Raw genomic sequence first — 18,983 nt, forward strand, 5'->3', positions numbered from 1 at the left:
TATATATCTATGTCTGATATTGGGCAGTAGTATAAAGCCAGTGTTTGATACATTAAAAAACCAAACAAACAATTTCAAGTTAATCTAGGGAGTGTCTCCCAAGCTCCTTGACAAACTGGCTGAGGAACCATTGGATGCTATAGAACATTTCTTCTGGAAGGGAGGAAAATCCAGTGCCAGAAGCCCCCTCATCCTGGTGATGGAAACTGAAAAATAAGCTTCTTTCTATAAAGATGGTTCTCTGCAGCCCAGTAGCTATTCTCACCACACCCTGAACATCCAAGCATGTTTGTCATGGTGGAATTAAAACAACACTATGAAGGCTCAGCATCATATCTGGCTTGAGTCCAGACTATACAGAGAATTGTATGAGCTTTATGAGCCCATTAGAGCTTTAAGATCTTCAGGAGAGCCCATTCTCTCTGTCCCACCACCTTCTCAAGCTCATTTGGTGGGCACAAAGGAGAGGGCCTTCTTGGTAGCTGCTCCTAGACTTAGGAACTTTCTAGTTAGGGAGGCCAGGGTGGCTTCCTCTTTGTTCTCCTTCTGTCAGCAACTGAAAGCATTCTTGGTCCACCAGGTTTTTAGATACTGAAACTGAATGAGATGGACTTTTAATGATGTGCTGTGCTGTTTTATAGTTTGTATAGCCATTTAAGTAATTTTGTTTTTACTGTTTAAATTGTTTCATTTTTAACAATTTTTTTACTTATACTTGTATTGAAGTTTTGTATAGTTTCAAATCTGTATTGTTTTTAAATATATTGCTAGCCAGCTTGAGTCCTATTATTGGGAGAAAGGGTGTATATACATAATATTATTATTTTGACTGACAACCTGTAATAAATTGTGCAGAATTTTAATAAAAAACAGAACATACCTGTCTAAGTACATGATTAGCTATTTTTCAAAAAGGAGGAGATGGTTGATATTGCACTTTATTGAAACAATGACACACTGTTTCATTTCTTTCCATTCTTATTTAAACTATGGAAATGAAAGTATGAGCTTAGCTCACTCATTAAAATTAAACAAAGGTGAGAATGAGAGCCATGCAAATGATTCGAATGAATTCTCAAGTGAACAGGGCAGATTCAAACAGATTTGTACCAACTCTGGATCGAAACAGGTTGTGTCAGGATGGTCCAGAGAGGAACAGCATGGTTCAAAGTGATTCAGATCACACTGGAGATCTGTACTGTATGTCAAAAATAAGCGGGAGAAAGTCAGGCAATATGTTCCTAGCATGATCATACAGGCTGAGCCTGCCTTGTCTGGATTCTAAAATCTGAAATACTCCAAACCCCAAACCTTTTTTCATGGGTGGCTGAGACAGTGATACCTTTGCTTTCTAATGGTTCAGTGGACACAAACTTTGTTTCATGCACAAAATTATTTTAAAATATTGTTTAAAATTACCTTCAGGCCATGTGTATAAGGTGCATATGAAACCTAAATAAATGTTATGTTTATACTTAGATCCCATCTCCAAGATATCTCTTTATGTGCATATATGCAAATACAGGTGTTCCAAAATCCAAAACACTTCTGGCCCCAAGCATTTCAAATAAGGGAGACTCAACTTGTATAAGGAAAACACTAAGATGGTGTGATGTGGAAGGAGGGCTTTACTCACTCACAGAAATAATATGCAAGCTGGGGCAAAAATCTCACAAGAGCATGCTAGTTATCTGGGCATAACTAGGTCTGGCTCCAAACCGTTCACATTTGGTCACTGGTCTTCATGAACCCTTTCCTCTTATTTCCCTGCTTAAATGTATGGCTGTGAACTTTTGTAAGTTTGCAAAATTCAGAGACATAGCCATATTCATTCTAGAATATCTGTATGCAACGGGATCTATTAATTTGTCTCAAAGATGATACAAGATCCCTTTACATATTCGTAAGTTTGTGTTTGCTTAGACATATAGGTCAGCAGGCAGACAGACCTTACACACAGAAAAGTTAATGCAATTCCCTTTTAGAAAGCATCAACTAGTAAACAATATAATGAACATCTACAATGGGCACATCTCCCTACGCCAACACAAGAGCTGCTTCACACATTGGATGGCATCCTGATAGTAAAGTAGGTGTGTGTAAGTGTGGCTTGTCCATGCATATCTCTCTTTTTGGATGGGGCAGAGGGAGCTATTCCTTTATTCCTTTGTACTCCCTCCAAATCCTTCCCCAGCTTTTAAGCACCTGGAAACAGTCACTGCTGCTGCTGCTGCCTATTGGAAATGGAGGAGTAGGGAGCAATTCAGACGGTGAATATGTGGCTGGTCTGGACTCAGAAAGGAAGGGAAAAGAGGTCACTCCATCTGTGAATGCAGCCTTCTTTCTCCCCCTTCTGACCTCATACCATCTACTTTGTCATAATCTGAATCCCCCCTCCCCACAACCTCCCCAACAGTAAGCAGAAGCAGGGCCTTCTTCCAGGGTTTGACAACTACTGTAGGAAGAGGATATGGAACTAAATAGGTGGACAATTATGCTCCACCTGCACAATGTAGGATCTTGGCCATTAGATCCATATTTGTCACCAAAAGTATGCTTGTAACAGAGGCAGACCCATCTTGGATCTTTAGATCATTGTTCTTAGGTGCTTTCAAGATGATACAATACATGTATTTCATAGAGGGGGGGAGGGGTTCACAATTCATACTGTACTTTCAAGTGTGCCTGAAATGTTACCTTACCTGTTATGCACTTCAACAATCTAATATGGGAAGAAACCCTTTAAATATGTATATCCTACCCTATAACTGAGGAAGGAGAGCCAGCATGGTATATAGTGTTTTAAATGCTGGATTAGGATTTCAGGAGATCAAGGTTGAAATCCCCACTCAGCTCTGAAAACCTCCTGGGCAAGTGACACACCCTCAGCTCCAGAAGAAGGCCATAGCCAAACTCCTCAGTATAACTCACTTTGAAGGCACATAAATAACAACAAATATCTGAGGGCCTCAGGGTGGCACACAATATTTTTAAAACCAATTTTAAAAATAAGAATACTTTTAAAATAGTAGAAGCATGCTAACAATTTAACACCTAAAACTTGCTATACTTTTTAGCTATTTTGGTTTAAAGAGCAGTTGAAGAAGCTTGCTGAATAGAACAGCAGGACTCAAGACAAATCTGAAAATCTCAGTGCAAGATATAGGAAGATGGGGTATTTGAACACATAAACTTTTCTGCCAAATGTGCCAAAGAAATAAAGATCAATTAACTATTTTGGAGAAGGAAAGTTGGTAACTGAGCATACAGGTAAGCATGAATTTAAATATGTTTTCCTCATATTCTATCAATGTTTGTCAGTGGCTGTTCTGCATCATTTACCATCCCATCCATATGGCCAATTAGAGACAGAAATGGTTCTGCGCTACCAGGTTTCAAAGCAGCATGCCCAATTAAGATATTTGCATTCACACCAGGAAGAAGCAGAAAATGGTGACTGGACAAAAACCCTTTCTTCAGCTGGTTATCAGGGATTTCCATCCTTTTGTTCCCAAAATAATGAAAGCAAAAGAGGGCAAGGACAGAAAGTAAACTTTACAAATATTAACCTCTTTGACACAAACCCATGTGAAGTGAAACATGAGTCTGCTCTCCTCCAATTACTCTGCAGGACAGGATCTTTTCTAACACTTCACACTGGGCCTTGGGGAAGGAAAGAAGGGACACAACCCATTTTCAGCCCTTTCCCTTCTCCCATTAAATGGCTAGACCTGGCTGAGGACACAAGGAGCACTCTGTTTCACTTGGCAAGTGGCTAGTACTGCTTGTGAAAAAAGGGAAACAGAGTATGCCTAAGCCGTCTGCCAAGTCCTATAAATGGGGAGGCTTCAGACCTGTGACATCCAGTTTGTGCTTTTACTAGAACCCCAAGATTCACCAATTGTATACAAGTATAAAAACCGCAGTTGGGAGAGAGCCAAATGTGAAATGGTGGCCATGAATGCAGAACCATCAAAGACATTCCATGAGCTGCTGCAATAACTTCCATCAACAAGGTACAACTTATGTTAAGAGTAGGGTGACAAGCATGAATCTACAAGACTTAATCAGAGTGGTGGAAGACAAGGGGTCTTGGAGAAGTCTCATCCACAGTGCCACCATGATTCAAAGACCAAAGTGGACTCAAAGGCAAATAACAATAACAAATGGGAAAGCCTATTTGTAGCTGTGTTTGTAAAATAACTGGAAATCTGAATCCCTTACTAATCTAATTCAAAAATTATCCCGTGATTTGTCCATAATCTACAGTCTACCTTCAGCTGGCCTCAGAGATAGCATGCCGACAGACAGAGATTTTTTTAAAAAATACTGGTTTAGACTGGAGTCTTAGAATTTCCAGACAGCATTTGCAGTTGTAGCTTTGAGATGTACTCCAAAAAAGTATTATTCCCCTCAGCCCAGAGAAGAGGACAGTTTTCAACAGAAATAGGGTGATGAATACACTCTGGAATTTAGTTCAAAAGTTAAAGGAACTATCCAAGGCACTGAACCTATACTGGGGCAAGATTCAGAACAACGGACATCTCCTTATATTTCAGACTAAAACTGGGAGTTAATTTATTACCCCACTGATATGCAAGCCATTAGCCAACACTGGTTGCAGCAGTAAGCTGGATAACAGAGTAAGTCTGGGTCCAAACAGACAGGCCAAATGAAGTGGCTTCAGGCCACTCTGGAGGTGTGCTGTTTAAATGATGCATGGGTCCTAAGAGGCCATAAGCTGCACCGAAGCTGTGCTCTTGTCCTTAGGACTGGAGCGCAGCTTTGGCCTGGCTTCCAGCCAGGGATGTAGCCAGGATTTTGGGATGGGGGGGTCCAGACAAAGTGCCACCATTATAATGGGGCTTGGGCGTGGCGGTGCAGCAGTGCACGTCATTCATTGTATCTAACGGAAGGGAGAGTCCAAACCCCACGGACCCCTCCCCCGTTCCATCCTCTTAGGGTGTGTGTGTCGTTTAAACAACACACTTTCAAAGTGGCCTGAACCCACTTCATTTGGCCTGTCTGTTCGAGCCTTCTGTCTTTAAAATATTGCCCCTTTCTATGTCAGGGACAGAAATAAGATTTAAAAGTGTTCAAAAATATTTGAAAAATGGGTTTCTCAAGTGTCAGAAAATTGGAATGAGAAGAACCCTACCTAGATGGGTGAGAATCTTTGCAGTTTGGAACCTATTCTCTACAAAAAAGTGCTCACAGATTTTTGTGTGTAGAAAACGTCATTAGTTGCACAAAAACACTGTACACAGAAAACAGAAAAAGCCTTGGCAGAAAGGCATTGATCTGTTTCCCTTATTCACAAGTAATATTAGATATTTTCTGTGTAGAAAGTAGAATTGTTCACCAAGATCCTGTTGGGGTATTACATCTCCACAAGTGGACTTATATCTGTGGGAATTAGACTTACACAGTTGTATACCATCCATATGTGGTAGAGGGCAGCTGTTACTACATAACAGAGCCAATAAAGTGCCTGATGCCAGTACCACATTACTCATCTTCACAACTCAGTAAAGGGGTTTCTTAGCACCTCCGGTATACATAACATAAAGGTATATGTAATGTTATATAATGTAGCAGGGCATACAGGATTCTGACCCATGTTTTATGTTTAGGAAACATGCTTACTTGAAGATCAAACTGCTATTAAAGGGAATATGACAAGGACTGGCTGAAGAGCTCATAAATTTCTACCTGCCCTTCGGTAGTGCTGGGAGAGCGAATAAACCAACTTAAGAGAATTCAAATACTTTGGATGTCTCTGCAAACAGCAGAGTGAGTAATAAGTGCACACTCATTGCATGGAAAAACACTCTTCCATAAAGGCCACTCATGACTGCTTTATACCTCCGAGGCAGATCCGTTAGCAAGAGAAAACAAATGATCTGCTGGAGGGACTCACATGAAATGTGCACTTCTAAGCCCAAGAAAACACTACCTAAATGCTACTTGTAAATGCACAGGTTCCCTTCAGTGAGCCCCTATAGTGTGGAGGTACCACATCCACAATTTTATTGAAAATTTTGCTGCCTCCAGGTAATCTATGTAGAAGTACATGTTTTTATCTTTCAGGCTGTTCTTTTTGATAGGCAGTAGGAGCAGCCATAAACAAACAAACAGACAATGGTGGGGGGAGGAATCCAATTTTTGCCTCAGGTAAACAGCATGACTTCATCACTACATGTAAAACCTCCATTTCTCACCATGGCATAAGGCTCACAGGACAAGAATTTAAATTAAATCTCCCAGCAAATGTTTAGTCAGAAAGCTCATGAAACAAGGCATTTGTGAAGCAAGGTGATGTGGTGGCAGCAGATTTCAAATGCAAGTTGGTTCTGACTTATTCCTTTACACCTCAAATTAAATTTTATGTACAGTATACACCTGTGTGGTGCATATATATATATATATATATATATATATATATATATATATATATAATCTAAATTTTCAAGCAGTTCATACATAATCTAATCTGGAGTGCAGTCAAGTGTGCATCATCTGTCACTCAACAGTCTATCAAGGTCTGCACAGCCTGAGTCCGGAGTATCTGAAGGACTTTATTAACCCATACATGCCTGTCCCAACTTTGGTTTCTTTGAAAGACACCCTTTTCTTGGTCTCACCATCCCACAGAGGCATGTTAGGAGAGGCATCCCTGGTGATCACTCCGAAGCTCTTAACCTCCAACAAAGAGGTTGTTGCTGTTGTTATTGTTATGTGCCTTCAAATCATTTCTGATTTATGGCAATCCTAAGGCAAAATGGGGTTTTCTTGGCAAATTTTTTTCAGAGGAGATTTGCCATTGCCTTCTTCTGAGGCTGAGAGTTTGTGACTTGTCCAAGGTCACCAAGTGGGTTTCATGGCTGACCAGGGAATTGAATCCTGATCTCCAGAATCATAGTACGATACAATACCATGCTGGTTAGGCTAGTTCTTTCCCTGTTATCCTTCCAATAACAACCAAAGGAATTTTTATTCAGACAGACCTTAGGCAACTGAACAGCTCCTGAAGATGTGGCCTGTTGCCAATTGAGCCCTGTTCTTTCCTATGCATGTTTTCTATAGTTCTGTTTTTTTACTGTTTTAAATCAGGTTTATCCCTTAATTCTGTTTTAATATATGCATTTAGTAAATGCATCTGACACAGTGGACTGAAGTCTACGAAAGCTTATGCTGCCAATTTCTTTCTTTCAGTTAGTCTCAAAGGTGCTACAAGATTCTACAGACTAACATAGCTAGATCTTTTAATTTTGTTGTAATAGTTGATTTTATTTTGTGTTTCAACTGTATTTTTCTATTATTTCATATAACTGTGATCCTCATCTTTGGGAGAAAGCTGGGATTCCAATCTAATAAACAAATGACAACAATTCCAGACTGAGTCCTGCAGTGATTTTAACAAAGTAGAAGACCATTTTCTTGTGGTTAAGGAAAAAATATGAGAATTTATTTACTACACTTACGGCCTGAATGCCCTGCAAATGTGTTCATCCTAATTAAAATTCCACTTAACAGTGTCAAAAACTTTTACAAATTTGGCCATTTTATTCTCGTGAAACCAATTCAACGTTTGTTGCTAAAATATGGGCCCTTTACCCCATATAACACCAAAGAGTTTTAGTTCTACACTGAATGAGAAGTACAGAAGCCGATTTTAAAAAAGAAAGTGCCTATGGGACCATGTGCCCAGGTTAAAGGCTTCCAAATATATGCCAATAATAAAATCCTCCCATCCTACACACAAGAAACATTTTGGAGCCTAACACCAAGGCTTAAATCCTACTATTGAGCAGAGTGAGGGGGCCACAGGGTTTTGTGTCACCAGATTGTATGACAGGCAACACTTGCTGACAACTATTAATGAGACAGGAGCCCTGTCCTTTATTTCACCTGAGAACTCCAGGTGTGAAGAATGCCATTTTCATCTCTACTTCAGGCAGCAACATTCCTTAGGCAGTAACAGAAAATCTATAGGGTGTGCAGGGGGAGCAAAATGAGGACACTATCCCCAAATAAGAATCCTCCAATAAATTTTCATTCAATTCCCATGTTTAATCTAGTCTTGCAGTAACTTAAAATTTCAACTGAGCATTTAGAAATATAAGCCATGATCTTTCTGGGGAGTTACAAACATATAACCAGCATAGTTACACAGCTACACAATGACCCCCAGTCTGACTCTCTCCCCCAATCCCCACATATTGGGCAGCAGCCATTGTGACTGATGGGGTTTTGTTGCTCTGTCACTCAAGAACAAGTTAACTGATGTTTCCACTCCTTCTCATGAACCATCTGCATCGCAATAGGCAAAGGAAGCTTCCCTGTCACAATTCCCCCTCACATTGGAGACTGCTTGTTCAAGTGGGGATGGGAATGTTAGTCAGATGTTTCCTAAGTGACTCGAGAACAGATCCCTGTCAATGGCAGTGGCTGCTGCCCAATACATAGGGACTAGGAGATTTTCATGGTCTCATGCATCCCCTAAACTAGAGAATATGTAGAGACTGTAGATACCAAATAGATAAGAATGTGTAATTCTAGGATTCCAGCCATAGTTTAGCCATCTAAAGTAAAAGGACAGGCAAAGTTACCAAGGTAATGCAAACACAGCAAATATAAAAGTTTTGGCTAGAATAATGTTCAGTTTCTCACTCTGAAATGCTAGAAATCTGAGCACTGAAGGAAAATTTCATCCGAGAGTGCAAAACATTTTATCGGTGGGGGATATCCCCTCATTGTGCCCACCCCCATAGCTACAGCCCTGAATCTAGATGGCTTGATTCTTTAGTCCCTTCACTAAGTAACATGCATTTGCCAATGCTTTGGGCAGTCTCCTGTTTTGACTTCACAGAAATAAAATCTACAAAGCAGCAATACCTTTATTGAGCCAGCTTCAAAGCATAAGATACATTATGCAAGCTTTCAAAACTCCATTGGCTTCTTCATCAGACAAAGATGTTTGAAAAGCATACAGGAGGGGAAGGGAAAGATGACAATGATAGAGACACAGCCCTACATGTGGTCTCTGATGTAACTCTGTTGTCAGTTAATATGGCATTATTATTATTATTATTATTATTATTATTAAGCTTTATTTATATAGCGCTGTAAATTTACACAGCACTGTACATAAAATCATTTAATTAGACTTTTCCCTGCCTTCATGCTTACAATCTAAGAAGACACGACACAGAAGGAGAGGGAATGGTTGAGGGGAAGGGGATCAGGTCCAGCATTCTTCTCTCCCTCTGAGTCCTGGACCATGGCAGATGGAGGGATCTGTATCTTAAGGATAGGCCTGATGGCATTGGCCTACCCTCTCTCCCCCTCTGAGGCCAAGATGGAGTTGGAAGCCTTCAGGGAGGGCGCAGTTCCTTTCTCTCCCCCTCTGAGGCCAAGATGGAGTTGGAAGCCTTCGGGGAGGGCGCAGTTCCTTTCTCTCCCCCTCTGAGGCCAAGATGGAGAGTCGGATGCCTTCGGGGAGGGCCTCAGTTTCCTTTCTCTCCCCTCTGAGGCCAAGATGGAGTCGGATGCCTTCGGGGAGGGCGCAGTTCTTTCTCTCCCCCTTGAGGCCAAGATGGAGTCCGTGCCTTCGGGAGGGCGCAGTTCCTTTCTCTCCCCTTTCTGGGGCCAAAGATGGAGTCGGATGCCTTCGGGGAGGGCCGCAGTTCCTTTCTCTCCCCTGAGGCCAAGATGGAGTCGGATGCCTCGGGGAGGGCCGAAGTTCCTTTCTCCCCCTCTGAGGCCAAGATGGAGTCGGATGCCTTCGGGGAGGGCGCAGTTCCTTTCTCCCCCCTCTGAGGCCAAGATGGAGTCGGAAGCCTTAGGGGAGGGCGCAATCTTTCCCCCTCTAGGCCAAGAGAGTCGGAAGCCTTCGGGAGGGCGCAATTCCTTTCCCTCCCCCCTCTGAGGCCAAGATGGAGTCAGAAGCCTTCGGGAGGGCGCAGTTCCTTCCTCCCCCTCTGAGGCCAAGATGGAGTCGGAAGCCTTCGGGGAGGGCGCAGTTCCTTTCTCTCCCCCTCTGAGGCCAAATGGAGCGGAAGCCTTCGGGGAGGGCGCAGTTCCTTTCTCTCCCCCTGAGGCCAAGATGGAGTCGGAAGCCTGGCGGGGAGGGCGCAGTTCCTTTCTCTCCCCCTCCTGAGGCCAAGATGGAGTCGGAAGCTTCGGGGAGGGCGCAGTCCGTTCTCTCCCCCCTGAGGCCCAAGATGGGAGTCGGAAGCCTTCCGGGGAGGGACGCAGTTTCCTTTCTCTCCCCCTCTGAGGCCAAGATGGAGTTGGATGCCTTTGGGGAGGGCGCAGTGAGGGATTTAAATGCAAGCAGAGGCTATTCTTCTTGGCCATGTAAGGACAAGAGACAAAGGGCAATAAAATACATGGGTATTCCTGAATATGTTTCCTAGAACTGGACCAAGTCTTTACAGCTTTAGCACATGGGCGCAGCACAGAGTATTCTGGTCTCAGAGTTGTATCAACGTCCCCTGAGGCCCTCTGCAATGCCAGGTGGGCTGTTCACACATATGTCCTTCTGTGGTGCCCAGCGCCAGTGCCACCACAACAAATCACTCACTCTAAGGCCAGAATGCAACCATCGATCAACCACCATCAATCACATGGCTAGGTGCCTTGTTCTGACCTCACAGCAAGTCACTTGCAGTGGTGGCAGGTGCCACAGCAGGACATAAACAGCCATCGGGCATCATAAAAGAGAGCTCCAGATCTTCCAGGAAGATTTGGAGCAAAATATGAGGTTTTAAAGGAAGGTATACATCAAGTTCGGTACTGAAGTGACCCAACATCGTCTAGACAATTTGCACCAGAACTGGTGATTGGACCATGCATTGTTTGGACTCTCCTTCAAAAAGATGGGGGAGGACATTTTATTTGGCCTGTGCAAAGAATCCCTAAGTTAGTGGACTACTCCTACCCATTTCATGGAGACTTGAGGAAGATAACTATCTGATGGATTGCACTTTAGACATCTCCACCCAACTATTCTGATAAATTTAATGGCACCTACATTTGCATCAAAAAGCCTTGCCCCTGCCCACAAAGAAACCCAATCTCAGGGAATTTGTGATTGTCATCTGGCTGTCTGATAATATTTGATGTGATGTGATTTGTTTTTATATTTGATGTTTTTAATTTGTTTTTTCTTTTCTACAGTATATGGTAATTTTATCTATTCCTCTTTTTAATTGTTATTATCTTAGAGTGTACGCCTTGGGCAGGCTTTTATATACTCTTTAAGTTTACCGACTTTGTACAGCACTGTGTATAATTACAGCACTTTAGAAATAAATAATAATAATAATAATAACAACAACAACAACAATCATGTTAAAATCTAGACACCACACCACCTCAAGAACCAAGTCAATGAAAGTGATTTGGCAGGCTTTATGTCTGCAAAGCCACTCAGTCAGGTCATGCTAAATGACTGAGCAATCAGGCATAGGAAGGACAGCATCACACCAAGCAACATAACAAGCTTTGGGGGAGGTGGAGAAATACAATGATTACTCATACACAATAATGAGCTCCAAGACAGCTAATAGAGCCACGTCCCAGGAAGCAAAGTCATTTTGATAAACACTCATTAGCAAGGATTTCTGCTATAAAAGCCATATATAAAGCTTTATGCAACATTTAAGGATCTTAGTACTGCAGTATAATTAACTATGAAAAAGATGATTTCCCTCCCCCATTGTTTCTCTCTCTCTTCCATCTCTCTTTCTCTCTCTATTCCTCTATCACCATTACCATGACTGCCTCTCTCAGAGCCTCCCATGAGCAGAAGTTGTAGCAATCCATCTCTGTGCTGACCTTTTCTCTTGTTCCACAGAGGACTAATGGGTGGCCTTGCCTTGGCCCTCAATGTTCACTAGCAGCGATCCACTACTTCTGCCACCATTACCATGACACTGTCATCCGAGAGTTACATGCAGTTCTCTATTTCTTCTTCAAGGAAGAGCGCCGATGGCAGAAGAAGCATAATTTAGTCTGTCATGTAGAACCAGCACTGCAGCAGCAACAAGCCAGGGAAGGTTATCGCATGGGGGCAAAACCGTCCCCCGATGTGTTCTAACGAGCTTTTGAAACTGTTCCCAGAAATGGCGCCTCCTGGAACACATCGGGAACCCGATGGGAACGCCAGCGGCAGCGGCGGCATTGCACCGTGCGGTAAACTAGCGTTCTGGTTCCCATCGGGTTCCCATCACGCTCCATGCGGGCCCGTGCTCGTGCTCATTAGAACACATCGGGGGACAGTTTTGCGCCCATGCGATAACCTTCAGTGACTCCTTCATTGTGTTTACATTTCTTAACAAATGGTTTTACTAGTACAGTCTTGTGATGATGGCACCCTTAATCCTTAATCATACTCTGTTCTTTATGTGTACAACAAACCTGCAAAGTGATGGCTTGACCAAACTGTACTACCATTTCATTGTCAGGCTGAAAGGTTAACCCAACCAATCAAGAAGTAGCATGAAGTAGGATCATGAGAGAGGCATTTGCCCAGTGGAGGATGGTTCAAACTAGAAATATCTGGAAAGGTCTGGAATATTTGGAGCCAACATTTTAAAAAGACAAGACATGCTCCCCTCCCAGAAATAAGTGTACAAGCAGGGGGCTAATGCTAGGAAAGATAGAGGGATAGTAAATAGAGAAGAAGACTACACGCTAGATGGACAGACTCAATCAGAGCTTTCAAGGACCTGAATTTGCAGGACCTAAGCAGAGAAGTGGAAGTTAGGGAGTCTAGGAGATGTCTCATCCACAAGGTCACCATGACTCAAGGGCAGTGAACAACAACAAACAAAGAAAACACCCATAGAGAAGTAACAAATTCAGAAGTGAGATCATCATTCCTGCAGGAAATTCCAGAACATAACTTGTAAAGCAGCTATGGGAATCATGACACTCCAGATATTGTTGGATTTTAGGTCCCCGTAGTCCTCACCAGCATAGCCAACCATGATGAATGATGGTAGTTGTAGATAAATGTTTGGAGGGCCACACAAGTCTCACGCTTGCTGTAAACAGTTAAGTAATGGGCACAGAAAATAAAGAGAACTCAGTCATACCTCAGATGCCTAATAAATACAGATGCCTGGCCATGTCTGGAGATGTCTTCTGGTCAAGAATGCATTGTAAAAGAGAAAGAGAATGGTGTTGGTGTGTTGAAGCAGCTTTCAAAGGGATCCAACAAGTATACTGGGGATAAGGCTTTCAAGCAACTACTAGTCATGATACACATATACTACCTGCAGGAAAAAAGAAAAAAAGCTACGAAACAACAATAGCACAAGGCTGTTGCATTCATGTCTTTCTGGTTGAGCACAGTGGAAAACATTGCTAGATTACATAGGCCTCTGGGCTGATATAGCACAGCTTTTCTTCTGTTCCTAGAATGCAATCTAGTCTGCTAGTTATTGAGGGTAAGAGCAGTTTAATTAGAAATATGCTTACCAGTTCAACCACTGATATATGCCTGAATAGCTCAGTACAGTAATCAGAACTAAAAATGGAAGGAATAGAAAAGCATGAAATTCCTTCACAAATATTATCATGTCCAAGAACATCCCACTATTATAAATAGTTCACTCATAATTCCAAATTGTGATGCTATCGCTTCAAGTGTAGCATGCAATATGATGTCCTACATGGGTGGCCTGCTCCCTCCACTAATTTATCATTTAAATTTTATGTGGCTTATTAAGATCAAATAAGATATTCACATTAACGACACATTTCCCCTTGGGGCTGAACAAATTACCCACTTCTTCATATGCTGTCACACTCACTTTCTGCAACTACATTGCGTTTACATGGTTTATTAACCCCTAGTGCTTTCAAACATAATGAGTGTCTGGCACATTTCTCTGCCAATGAATACTACATTTCTGGGAAGCAAGATAAAGAGAGAAATAATTGGGTTATCTGAATGGAGTAATTACACTAATGGTACAAAAGGAGGTCAGGAGAGAAAGGGCAAAAATTGCCACTTAAAATACCTATTCCAAACTGAAATGGAAGCCTAAGCCTTTTTACAAGGGGAAGTATTTTTCTCTTGGCAATCAGTCACAGAATGGATAGAGCGCCACTGTGTTTCTGAGGTGCGGAAAAGACAGTCCGTTCCCATGGGCCATACAAGAACATCCCAAAGCAATTCTGAGGTCCTCAGAACACTCTTCGTCAATATTCCCATCTACCCCCTTCCTATTTTAGGCCCTGGAGAGGCCTTTCATGAATCAGGAAATCAGGCAGAAGTTGCTTAAATTCTTGATTGACTGACTGACTGATTAAAAAGGCCTCCCCCAAGAGCAAAATGACCCATGATGGCCAAAAGCACTAAAATTCCTTGGAGGTTGACCCACCCCACTTCCTAGTTTCAGAAAGGCTCACCTGAGCCTAAAATGTTGGGAGGTTAGCTCCCCTCACACCCTCCAAAGGCATCTGTAGCCATAAAAGGGGTGGGGGCTTTTTAGAATCAGATGATGAGGCATGAAGGGGTTGAGGCTCCCCAAGGCCACAAAATGCAATGAAGCCTTCCAGTTGATGTCAGGTGCCCACCCCTGCTGCAGGTCATTAATCTAAACCTTTTTCACAGTCATCATCATCACCATCATCAGTTACATAAACTGGTCAAGATAGAAAAGGGGAAATCCCTCAAGACTGCTAATTGAATTTGTTATAAACTGAGCGCAGACCCAGCAAGCAAAAGTAGTCTGGATGTTCGCTTATAGGATTGGTTGCTCTCCCAGGTCAGGAAGACTCATCCATGTCAAAAGCATGTTTCAGGAAGAAAGGAAAGTCGCTAGCAATTTACACTTAATGGATGATTTGTGTTCAGACTGGATCATAGTAAATGTGCTCTCCAGGGACCTTTAAAAAGCATTTCGCTGGTAGAAAAGGTGGTGGTCAAATTGATTTCTGGAGCCTCTTTATCAGATCATCACTTTTCTTTTGTTTCATCTGCCTATCAATTTGATTGAAACCTCTCTTTTCTTTTTAACTTTTAGTGTTTCTTTTTAACTTTAAGACCTTTCTTTACCCCTGAGCTTTTAGTCTGGGTTAAAATTCAGTTTTATTAACAGAAGAGACAATCCATTAAAGAAATCTAAAAAGTTGAATCTGGTGCCAAGAGAAACATCAGATTATTACTCTCAGATGTACATTATAAAATCAGCACAAGTCTGTGTCCTGGGCTATTGCATACTACTAGATTTTAAGACAGAACAAAACAGTCTAATACATGAAGAAGGTTATGGAGGTGGTAGGAAAGTATAAAACATCTCAGGTTCCACTATTTCCAAACACAATATACTAAAAAGTAAGAAAATCAATGGAATGAAGGAGGAAAATATCTGAATAATAAATTGGTAGTAATGAAACTGAGAATTTTATAAGCCAATTTTAGACTTTATTATGCAAAGGGAACTTGTGGTACCTTTGAGACTAACTGACCAAAAGAAATTGTAAGCTTTCATAGGCATGCTCTACTTCCTCAGATGTGCATCTGAGGAATTAAACTACAGGTGCACCTACACAATAGAAATAATTTAGTTTGATACCATCCTACCATGACTCAATCCTAAAGAATCCTGGGATTTGTAATTTTGGGAGGCACCAGCACTCTTTGGCAGAGAAGGCTAAAGTCCTTGTAAAACTACAGATCCCAGGGTTCCATAGGATAGAGCTACAGCACTTAAAGTGGTGTCAAACTACATTATTTTTACAATGCAGATTCAACTCAAATCTACAAAAGCATATGCTACAATGTCTTTTGCTCACTTAGTCTCAAAGGTGCTACATCCTTTTGCATACACTTGTCCCTCCACATTCGATGGGGTTAGGGGTACAGGACCCCCATGAATGTGGAAAAACTGCAAATAACAAAAACACTATGTTTTGAACTGAGAGAATGCCCCTCTAGGAATCTCTAGGTCCTGCAGTGCAACTCTGTAGTCAACCTCTGCCAGACACTGATCATAGCGCTGTTCTCTCTAGGAATCTCTAGGTCCTTCACTGCAACCTTTGGTTAAAGGTGACCATAAAGTTCTGCTGGAGAACATATTCATAAAATCCTTGAATAATCAAATCCACAAAAGTCAAAGCTGCAAATGTGGAGGAACAAGAGGTAGCATAGCTACATCTCTGGAAGTTTACACTTTATTGTTAGAGATGCATAGTACTTGGGAAGGAAAGGAAATGTAGGACAGTGAGATGGCTTGCCTCTTGGTGAACCCTTTCTTTTTAAAAGCACAGTTCCTTAAAAACATTTAAGGTAACATCCAACTAGACTGATCACAGCCTAACAAAGAGAATTTAACAAAATTTTGCAATGTATATGAATTTTGCAATATATCTACAAGGAATATAGCAATTGTACAGTATGTGAAGACCTTTTGGATGAACCCAATGTTCAGTCATCAAAATAGAGTATCTGGGGTGTGGAAGGAAGAACAACAGGAGACAACCATTTCATACACAGAATTCCACTTAAGATTTATAAAAACAATCTAAATTAGCTGAATCTTGAGCAAAATCTTGCATTTCAGAGTATATGCAGAGTTCATTGTAGAAAAGCAGGCTTGAGAAATAATGTCTTTGTACTCTTGATTTAGGATCCTGTAAAAGGCAAAGAAGCCTTACAAATTGAGGAGACTCCAAATCTAATAAAAACTAACTCCTCAATGGAGAAAGACTGGTCTATTAAATTGTGTAATAGCCTCAACTTCAATTACCAGTAGTTTAGACAATAAATAATTAGAAAGTTATTTATAATTGGCTCCCATCAGCTTAATGACTTTGAACTTATATATCCAACCAGATTTATTATTGTGGGAAAGAGCTTATGTTTTGGATGTTTATTCAGACACAAAGTTCAGAATGTGTGCTTACTCAGGTTTCACGGTAAGCTACGAAAATAAAAGCTGACACTGCTGAGCTACAATACAATACAAAGATTTGCCACAGATGCAGCTGAATATACTAGCTAAATTAGTACCAGCTGACCTGAAAGAAACATTGTTTAATACTCAACTCCTTATAAATTAAAGCCATGTCCACACAGGCTAAATACCACATCCTTCTCTCATTTTCACAGTGAGTAGTCCTGGTGACACAGTGTTCAGTTTTGACGTGAACTGTCAGAATGATGTATGGCCAGTTCAGCACCAGACCTGCACTATAAAACCCTTAAAATGCTTTTTTTTAAAATCACCTTTTGCTCTAGATCTTCTAGGAAAATCTGGAGTTTTCCATTGCAATGGTGGATGGCTGTTTACAGCATATACCTCTGTGCCACCCAGCGCTGCCTCTGTGGCACGACTTACTTGCTCTGAGATCAGAACAAGGTGCCCAGCCATATGATCTACACTGGATAGCTCATTCTGATCTCCGATGGAGCAACTCATGGTGGTAGCTGTCATGGCCAGCCAAGATCAGCTCTCGGAGGATGAGGAGGAGGATGAGCCTCCTCCAGAGCAAGGGCTGATTGAGGCAACGCCAGGTGCTGATCCTGCTCTGCCAGGTCCCAGCTGTGCTCTACCAGCCCCAGAGGAGGAGGTTCAACCAGGTCCTAGTGCTGAAGAGAGGCCTCCTATGGTACCACAGCCTACTGGTGACTCTGGAGACGAAGCTTGCCTGCAGGTGCCTTCTTACCAAGAGAGAAGGGCCGAGAGTGCTTGCAGGCGCAGATCAAAGAGGATTGCCAAGAGGCAATTAGCCAACCAGCCTCAGGTGGCACGAGGGAGAGTTTCCCTTACTTAAGTGGGAGAGAGACTGTTGCTGGTTGCTAGAGTTTATTGCATGATTCCTTGGCGTGATTGCTGCTAGCACTAGCTCCTCGCATCTTGATTCCTTGTTACCTTGACCTCGGACCAGACCTTCATTATCTCCTGGCAGTTTTGACCTCGGACTGTTTGACCACGCTGTTTCCCAGTATCCTGACTTCGGCTTGACTCTCGGAACGTTCGGACTTCTGGAATCCTGACCTCGGCTTGTATTCTCGGACTGCTCTCAGTTTGCTTCCTTGCAAAGTCTGCTTTACTTTCACTGGGCTGAAGGTACTGTTATCAGCACTTGTCAGTGTTTGCTGGCAGCATTCCCGGACAGTAGCACAGTGGGATGCACATACAAATTGTTGATTTGAATAGCAAATGAGAGCCCATGGTAATGAGGGGACATTGGGGCACCTCTGGGGCCAGTATATACTCCAGGCTACTACTGGAGTAGTCTAACCCATGTGGACAACACCTAAATTGGATTTAAAATTCAACATACAATGCTTGATAATCTCATGAAACTGTGTGACATACCAGTTGGGTGGTGGACTAAACTCTCAGGGTTTAGTCCACCACCCATATAATGGAGGTTCTGCCACTGTACATTGATGGGTTGTTGTTGCTGAATGGTGGCGGACCATTTTGTCAGACAGTGTAAGATATTGTAAATATTGCAACTAACATTAAAACCTCTGCAAGAAAACTTAGCTGTTGTGTGAGACTCTTTGGTGGAAGGAAGATTTCTTCACCCTGCACCACTTCCAAAGTGTCCTGTGGCATTTGTTTCTTAGTAACCTCACTTCTGCATGCATGGACTTCGGGTCCTACATGCGCCAACAAGGGTTATGGGCCAGCATCCTTCTGCTGCACTAATTAAGCTTGGATATCAACACAGCATGGCAGATGTGTGTGTATACACAAAAGGCAGCATCATCTTAGTGATTTGTGTGGATGTTCTGTGAGTAGCTGCTAGAAGCTTGGAGAAAGTAAAGCAAGTGCAGGAGGAGTTAGCAAGGAAGTTCAAGTTGAAGGGTTTGGGCAATTTAAAAGCATATTTAGGGACTGAAGTGGAGAGAACCCAGAATGGGAATTTTTTGCTGAAGAAGATTAACAGAATTGTTGAGAAATGTGGTCTAAGCAATGCAAAGGTGCTTTTCACACACACAAGAAGAG

The 18,983-nt window shown here is 42.1% G+C and overlaps 1 protein-coding gene across 2 annotated transcripts in view; it reads right to left on the reverse strand.

Annotated features, from left to right (window-relative positions):
* LOC121917374 (melanocortin-2 receptor accessory protein 2-like) overlaps window positions 1-18,983 on the reverse strand; it is a 41,839-nt gene that overhangs the window by 5,556 nt on the left and 17,300 nt on the right. Inside the window, exon 1 of one of the 2 annotated variants that reach the window (XM_042443295.1) lies at window positions 13,107-13,179. The exons of the other annotated variant lie outside the window; for it this stretch is intronic. The gene's annotated coding sequence lies outside the window, so the exon portion shown is untranslated. Of the gene's footprint in view, window positions 1-13,106; window positions 13,180-18,983 lie in introns of those variants that run through there. 2 annotated transcript variants of the gene reach the window in all.

Source organism: Sceloporus undulatus, unplaced genomic scaffold, assembly GCF_019175285.1.
Source record: "Sceloporus undulatus isolate JIND9_A2432 ecotype Alabama unplaced genomic scaffold, SceUnd_v1.1 scaffold_16, whole genome shotgun sequence".
NCBI classification, from domain to species: Eukaryota; Metazoa; Chordata; class Lepidosauria; order Squamata; family Phrynosomatidae; genus Sceloporus; species Sceloporus undulatus.